Genomic DNA, 9202 nt, shown 5'->3' with positions numbered 1-9202 from the left:
ATGGACTTTCAAGAGGGTCAGCAACACAGGTGGTAGTTCTTCACATCCCTTGAGGCCTGCCCCTTCCTCTCACCAAGTTTGATGCCAGTATCCCTTGTCATAGCCACATGAACGGAACCCTTGTGCACCATGTCGACTTGCCACTGCAAAGGCTTACTTATTTCCTTACTCCATGATCTTTGGGCTCCAAGTAGCCCCAACATCAAGTATTTCCTGTGACCAAGATCTTCATTCTCAACACATTACTTGCACCATAAGCCTGAATCTTTGGTGAGCTGCTCGAGGTCCGCTTGCAACTCCAGTACCTATGGCCTGTGGGTCCTCTTGAGCGTCTTCTTTGATTTCTGTGGGCTCCCCTAATTGCTCGAGGCCTGCCCTGACTCCCCTGCTTGTGGGTAGTCACCTGAATCTTGCTGGTCCCAACACAGCATGTTGTTTGCAGTTGTCAAGGTTTATTGGTGCTCTTGATGGACACTGACCCCTTTGCTCTCGATATCAGACATGGGACAGCTTGTGAACAGCTCCTGGTCATCCACAGCATTGCCATGTCTTCACAGCTGCAGCTCCAAAGTCACTGTCAACTCTCTCGCAACTCCCGACATCAGTGGGCATTCGTCTTCTGTGCTTCATGGTCACTCCTGAGAGGCATAGACTCTGTCCCCTCTGCTTGCAGGTACTTTTCATCTTGAGTCCACCTTTGGATTTCACCTAACACTTTCTTCTTCTCCAGCAGTGGCATCTTCCTGAAGTCCTCCATTGAGTTTGACAGCGGTTTCCAATGCCACTTCACACCTATGCACCTGGCTTCCCTGGTGTAGGGGCATCCACGGGTGGGGTGGCTCTCCAACCTCTATATGCCATGGGGCTTCCTCGGGGTCTGCTGGGAAGGGTCCTTCTTCTTTAACTTTGCAACCGCAACTTACCCATTGACTTGTAATGAACCTGCCGTCATGTTCCCACTCTGCACACAGCCTCTGTGGGATTCCTGGTTACTTACCTCAGGCAGTTCTTTGGGTCCCCGGTGCTTCTGTACCTTCTCGGTATAGTCTCGACTTGAGTCATGGTTCGCATATCACTATTTTATCATATCGTTTAGCCTCCCCATGGCAACCACTGTGTATTGGTGCTACTTACCTGTTTTTATTACAAAGTATTGTGTGCATTGTGTATATTTCTGGGTAGTAGATATTTGTATGTGTTAGTGAGTGTCTTATAATATATACATATTATTATAAATACACTGTATGATTCTTTTTTTACTTAATCTATACCAATAGGATTATGTTTTGGTAAAACAAGTTGCTTTACACTCCTTCTGGACTGAGCCCAAAGGCTGCTCTCTACACCTGCCACTTAGAGAGCTTTCTAAGTGGCAGGTGTAAGCAGTGGCTTATGGTGATGGAACATCACCATAAGGGTTGTCTGGATTAGTGCAGGGTGCCCACTTACATAAGTGTGCACCATATACTAAGTCAGCTTCTTACAAAACTGAAAAGTGCTGATGATCAATCACTGTAGCTGATCATCCCCATATTCTTCTCCACCTCTGACCAATGTCCCCTCACACTGATTTTCCACACTTCTAAAACACAGAATTCACTTATATTTGTGGGACTTTCCTGTGTGTTCCCATATCCATCCTGCTCTGCGACATCACGTTTTGTGGGTGGTAACAAGTAAACACAGGGAAAGAGGCCGGAGCATACAAATCTGTCATTAAATTGACCTTGATACTTTTCATACTTTTGCACCTGGCTAGTGTGGTGATGGCAGCGTGACACATTTTTGGTTTGGAAATTAGAAGCAGCTTTTTTAATGTATTTTTGAGCCTTCATGACTGTTGGTTATGATAATCTTTTGTGTGGTATTCGCCCAGATTTCTGCCTTTTTTTGCTGTATCCGTTTTCTCTGGCCATAGGTTTGTGTACACCTCACTACTGCTAACCAGTGGCAAAGTGATTGTGATCTCCTCTTTAAAAATGTTGGCATTGGTATACCACTAAGCGGCACATTTAATGTATTTGTAAGCCCCTAGTAGATAGCACCACATGTATCCAGTTTCATACAATGACTTTGTCCCAAGAAGGATGAGGCATGCTGTTGTGGGTCTGGTGAAATGCATCAATAAGGTGAGTCGTTGGGCCACTGCCTTTTTTATTGTGATGTAGACACACACAGACTCCACAGACTGTTAATAGGACTGTGATAGGAAAGCAGTCGTATGTTTCTTTCAAGTGGGGAGATAATGACATTTCAGTCCTCATTCGCACTCAGTTTGATGTTTGGAAGTGTTTGCCCTGCTGAAGTACAGGGAAAGAAGACTTCTGATTCTTAGTGAATGCCTGCTTCATACTAGGCAGAGCAAGCTTCCATGGTGTGGCCCTTGAACATCATCAAAATAATATTTACTGACATAAATATTGTATCTTAAATGTCATTTACAAAACTATTGCTCCGTTGGGGTTAAATATAGAAAATCTACACCCAATGGGGCTATATATGTGTAATTTCATGTTTTTTTCTTTGAATACATACTTTTAAAAATTATATTCTGGCATCTAGCTGTTTCCAGAGCAGACCCACTGGGGAGGTTAGAGCCCACAAACTGTTGGCTTTTGAATGGAGAGCTTGATCCCTCGATAAGCCAAGGGGTAGTGGTCCAGCAGGTCTTCCACCTTTCTGAAATTCTGGCACGAGTGTGATTAAGAGTTGACTGGAGTTGTCAGCAACACTAGGCATTCTGTTACCATTTAGTTGCTTGCTTCTATAGTGTCTAGAAGCTAAGAAGCACCTAACAAGAGGAAACCAATGGGCATAGGGTTGAGACTATCGTATAACAAGCTGAATGTGTCACAGAGAGAATGGCATGAGAATCATTGTGCCACTGAGCTAGTGTGTACCCAATGACCTTTCTCAAGGCTCACATGAGCATGTAATAGTATTTTGTTGAGATGGGGCAATGAAATAAAGTTGGCGTATGTTCAACAAATAATGCATCTGGTTGGCTCACGAACCATGGGATTATCATTCTAAAAAGACTTAAAGCTTTGTCTCACCAGTGTATGGGACATATAAGAATTTCTTGGGCAGGCTAAGGGACTCACTTATGAGGAACTGGCGTAGGTAAGCACTACAAGTCTTCTTGCAATGCTTCCCTACGCCAATGTGAGAGGGCAGGAATGCACTGTATTTATGAAGTAAGGTGCCTTCTTGTCATTTTCCCCCTGCTGTGGCACACAATTTGCTGCCTCGCACCAATGTATGCGCCTTTCACCATGGAGCAAGGCTGCCTCCGTTTTGTGGTAAATAATTTAATTACCGGAACTTAATTTGATGCGGAAAATCTATAATAATAGCTCAGTAAAATAAGAGGCAGAATCCGTGGTATTAGAGGTTCGGAACGGGCTTTATTCCAAAATCAATTCGAATTGATGGACTCCATATTCCATCACCACGAAGGTTCAGGAAGTGAAGGACAAACTTTATTGACAAGTAATCATTTTTATACAATAGGCGTTACAGTGAAACAGATGCAGGAGGCGTAACAGTTGATAATAAAGATAAGAACATACATGCGTAACTAAAATGGGTGTAACTGGGCATAACTTAAAGAACGTCATCAGGTATGATGTCACAATAGGGTGGTTCCATGAAAGAATTTCGCAATGTCAGCAGAAATACTTGGCAGAGATGCGCGCGCAGCAGCATGACGTGTGATTGACGTGCAACTAGGGGGTGAAGGGGACTTGACATTTTAGCTCTACATGTGGAGACAGAAGTCTGGGGTTATGTCAACCTAATCCCGAATCATATCTAACATCCTATGTTTAAAGAACTGTGTTATCCAAAAAGAAAGGTCTCTTAGGATAGAATCTTATTCTATACTGACTATACTGACTGTTAGTGCGTGTACAAGCGTCTAAGTGTCTACACTAGATGCGAGGGCAGAAATCTTCCATAGTAACAGGGCTATGAATTATTTGCATAAAGACAGAGAAGCCGGGCCTTTTGCTCGGTAGCTGAAAGAATGTTTACTTAAACTACTAGACAGGAATGCATTGGGTGAAGAGCGGAGCAGAGCAGATAATCTTGAAGGTGAAATACAGTTTTTGGCAAGCAGACAGGTCGAGTCAGGCACCGTTAGCCGCACAGGGAGTAGGACAAAGTTCATGGATACAGATGCGAGCTCAGACTGGAGCTTTCAGAGGCAGAAGGCAGAGAAGGCTTGATGGCAGAATCAGGGCCTACTCGCCTGGACTGTAAGAAATGTGGGAAGTGAACCATATAAAGCCGGTGGCCTTTCATACTTAGGAATAGAGTATCCGGCCCATTCATGGCGGGTCTGAAAGAGGACATGTTGACGGTGGACGCACATGTGTTTGCGTCTTCATAACTGGAACTGGAGGAAACATACATGTACTTATGATTTGTACATGAAACCGTTGGGGTCCAAGATAGGGGACATAACTGATCATAAAAATCCATATTTCCACATTCCCTCCTTGTCCCCTACTTGCCCTTAAGAGATATCAATCTTCATCAATCCGTTGATTTGTTCATATAACATCATTTGTTCTTCTTTCTTCTTCCGGAATCTTGAATGAAAACTTGGATGTGGGATACACGAGGTGGCACATAGACCACAAATCGCTGGCCCACATTGTAGGCATAAACAGCAACTGAATAGTATGAGAAAGCCAATACCTAGGAAGGATAGGACCCTCCATCCAAAGGTAGATAATACACTCCAAAACCAACCGGACCAAGTCCAGGTGCCTGGATTCTGGTGTATCTGGCTTACAATCTTATGAAGGCGAGTTATGGCTTTATACACAGATGGCGAATTTTCTGGTATGAAAATGCAACAACTTGATCCGATGACCCTACAGGCTCCGCCCCTATCGGCCAGAATGACGTCAAGGACAAGACGATTTTGAAGCACAACAATCCGCATAGCCGACTGCTCTTCTGTTAAATTGCCTAAGGCGGAAATAGTTTCGTTTACTACTGCTTCAAGGGTTCTGGTTAATCTACGTATCAGCTTACTATTAGTGACTGTACCTATATAAGGAAAGAAACCCTTATTGAAATCTGTGTATTTTTCCCATGCTGTTTCAGTGTAGTCGACTATTGGGAGATCTCTCTGCTGTCTATTGTGTACTAAATGAGTATTTCTATGATAATCAGGAGGAGCTAGGAAAACAGGTGGCAAAAGGAATCCGATGTAGCAGGTACCATCCCAATCTAGAGGCAAACGTGTATATGCAGTCTGACCACATACGAAGTAGGAATGGCGAGAAGCTCTAAATGTAGATTTGCCTTGATCACTGAATTCTATTACAGTGATCCATTTACTATGGCCCATGTGTATGGAGCCATTCTTTCTTATGCATAGTTCCCCTTTAACTGGGAATACGGACATGGCAGGCAAAATTGGTGTAGCTTCGGATTCGACATTCAGGATCATGAGATTAAGCGTGAAATTACCTAATCCATATACTTCATTTTCTAGATCAGTTCCTGTTCTTTTGGGAAGTCCCTCCTTGTTAGGGTAACAGACTTTAAGCAGGACTAAGTTCAGGTTTCCCCAAACCCAGTTGTCTTGATAAACTGCGGAATTCGAATCTAGGGAATTAATTAAACTAAACCATGCTCCACAGGAGCCATTGTGTGTGAACGGATATGGAAAGAGAGGCAGAATTCCCTTATAGTTCTGATAGGGAGGGAGTCGGCCACATATCCAACAAGTTGTAGCATTGCTAGCCTGATGGGAATGATGTAACATACTAATAAAAGTGTTGTTGCGCAGCGCAAATCTATATGACAACTCATGCGGGGGAAATTCACTAAAAGAATGTTCAGCAGTAACATTATAAACATGTTTAGAAATAGGATAATATATGTGCAACAATATACTTGCAGCGATTATTAAAAGACATAAGAAAAACAGAATTAATAACGTCACTGTGCAATGACTACGCAGTGATTTACAGTACGCATGTTTTTTCAACTGGATTTGATTATTTCTTTCTCTATTCCGGTCCAGAGGATACATGTCAGAGACAAATTCAACCGATTCACCTTGGAGAGGACTTAAACAATCAAATTGTCTGACTGTCTGGACCTCAATTTTAGTCTATATAGTTCTGAGTTCGTTTGTTCAACCAAAGGAAGCTTTGAGTCTGTCTTTGAGGAAATACAGGGTTTAGTCTCTATATCGGATGGTAGTCCATGAAATTTCTTGATATGACTTGAATGTATCCAGCCTTTTCGACCTTCGATCTTCACGGCTGTCCTCGTGGTTAACAGTACGAGTTGAGGCGATTTCCACCTAGGATCCAGCTGAGACTTCCGGTCAAAGTTCCTCACTAACACCAGGTCCCCGGGAGCTACGTCATGGGGTTTCACCTCGGTGTTGTCGGGAAAGGCTGCAGCTACCTGTGAACGACAAGATTGTAGTGCAGACATCAAGGAAGCCAGGTAATCTGTCAGCATATTACAGTCAACGTCAGTTATTTTACGAGGTATAGGCGTCCCCCACATATTTGGTGGTCTACCGAAGATCACCTCATAAGGGGATAGCCCTGTTCGAGAGTGTGCTACCATTCTCATGTAAAAGAGTGCAACTGGTAAGGCTACTACCCAGTCGACACCTTTCTCTCTACATATTTTGGACAATCTAATTTTCAGAGTTTGATTATGTCGTTCCACGAGACCTGCTGCCTCGGGGTGTCGGACACAATGAAATCTCCATTGATAACCTAACAAAAGTGAAACGTGTTTCATTAGTTCGGATGAGAACGGCTGGCCGTTATCTGAGTAGACAGCACGTGGTAAACCGTACCGTGGGAAGAATTCTCGAACTAACTGTTTGGCAGTAGTCGGGGCAGTGTAATCTGAAACCGGGTATGCTTCTGTCCAACGGGACAGAGCACAAACAACTACGAGAACATATTTGAATCCTCGACATCGTTCCATTTGGATATAATCCATCTGGAGGACTTCAAAAGGGTGATCAGGAGGCTGAAATCCACCCTGTTCTACGGGAATGCTTTTACCTGGGTTAAACTGACAGCAGATCATACAGGTACGGACTTTTTGTTTAGCTGCTGCTCGTAAATGTTTGTTGAACCAAATGTGTTGAATGCTGTCTAGCATAGCCTTTTCTCCTAGGTGTGCTGGACTATGTATTGTATTAATGATAACTTGGACCATTGAGTCGGGAAAAAACCATACAGATTTTTCCTTCGTCATCCATCCTTGATCCGTTTGGATCCCTCCTAATTCAGTCCATTTCTTTATTTCGTCTGGTGAAGCATGTGTCTGTATGTCAATTACGTCAAGAGCGGGATCCTTAACCATCATGCACTGTGTTGGTGTCGGAACTATTGTCTTTGTCATGTCAGATGTGTGAGTTTGAGCAGTCTGTTTAGCTGTTTTGTCAGCTAGATCATTGCCTTGGGAAATGGTATCAGTAACTTTCGTATGGGCTTTACATTTCATAATTGATATTGCAGCGGGTAGATGTATTGCATCTAATAAGGCATGAATGAGGGGTCCGTGCTGAATGTGGGCACCGTGAGAAGTTAAATAACCTCTCTCTCGCCACAGCACGCCGAAGTCATGTACAACTCCGAATGCATAACGTGAATCAGTGTATATGTTGACTTTCTTATTTGTGGCTTGAATACAGGCTTGTGTCAGAGCGATGAGCTCTGCTGCTTGAGCTGATAAGGTATTAATACGATTTGTTTCAATGACTTCAGTGTCTGTTGTGACTGCATACGCGGCCACTAGCTCTCCTGTACTTGTTCTCATACATGAACCATCTACATACAATGTCAGGTCTGGATCTGTCAATGGGACGTCTGTCAAGTCTTGTCTGGGTTTCGTCGTGATAGTAATAACTTCAATACAATCATGTGCTAGTGGGTCTGTTCCGTTTACTGGCAAAAGTGTGGCAGGATTCAATGTACTACAACGTCTGATTTCTATGTGTGGCTGAAACAATGTTAGTTCGTAACCGGTGAGTCTTGCTATAGTCAAGTGTTGTGTTTGCGTGCGGTTCAAGAGAACCTCTACTGCGTGTGGTACTTGTACTGTCAATTGATGTCCTAACACTATGGCATCGCTTTGTCTGATTGCTAAAGCTGTCGCTGCCACTGATTTCAGGCACGCAGGCAGAGCCTGAGCTACGGGATCTAATGTACTAGAAAAATAAGCACATGGTTTGTGTGATCCTGCTTGTTCCTGTGTGAGTACTGACAAAGCAGTACCTTCGCGTTCTGTAACAAAGAGTGTAAACTGTTTGCTGTAACATGGTGTTGCTAAGACAGGTGCTTGACATAAAGCTTTCTTTAGGCTTTCAAAAGCTTGTGTATGTTCCTGAGTCCAAGGGAGGACAGTCGATGTGGCTGCCTCCTGTGTTGTCAACTGAATGAGTGGTTTTGCTAGAAATGCATACTGAGGGATCCACTGCCTACAATATGAAGTGAGGCCTATAAAAGCCCGCACCTCCTTTTGTGTCTTTGGTACTGGCATGTTAGCAATTAACTGGATGCGATCTGGTGTAAGCTGCCTTCCCTCCTTGGACAGCGAGTGACCAAGGTAAACAACTCGCTGGACACAGAATTGCAGCTTAGAAGGGGACACCTTGTGCCCCTTTTCGGCCAAAAAATGTAAAACCGTCAGTGAGGCTTTTTCACATTCAGGTTCGCTTCGGGCGGTGATCAGCAGATCATCGACATATTGAAGCAGGGCAGTGTTGACTGGCATGTGGATACTGTCAAGTTCTCGTTTCAGTGCTTGGCTATAGATGCTGGGGCTTTCTGTGAATCCTTGAGGTGCGCGTGTGAATTTAAAGCTTCGTCCATTTAAACTAAATCCGAACAAGTATTGGCTTTCCGGATCTATTGGGACGCTGAAAAAGGCATTCTTGAGATCAATTACAGTAAAGAATGTTGCTTCGGAATCAATGGCTGTCAGTAATGAAGAAATGTCTGGAACTACGGGGTATTGTGGTACAATACATTTATTTAATTCGCGCAGATCAATAACCAATCGATATACTGGCGGGGCTTTTGGATCAATCCGTTTAAGAATCGGAATTATCGGGGAATTACATACATTGGAGTCGGTTTCCACAACCACTCCTTGGCCAATGAGCTCGTCAATGATTTGCAGTAAAGCCACTACAGCATCT

The sequence above is a fragment of the Triturus cristatus genome, chromosome 7 (genome assembly GCF_964204655.1).
Source record: "Triturus cristatus chromosome 7, aTriCri1.1, whole genome shotgun sequence".
Classification (NCBI taxonomy): domain Eukaryota; kingdom Metazoa; phylum Chordata; class Amphibia; order Caudata; family Salamandridae; genus Triturus; species Triturus cristatus.
The sequence above is the reverse complement of the archived record's forward strand: the minus strand, read 5'-3'. Positions refer to the sequence as shown.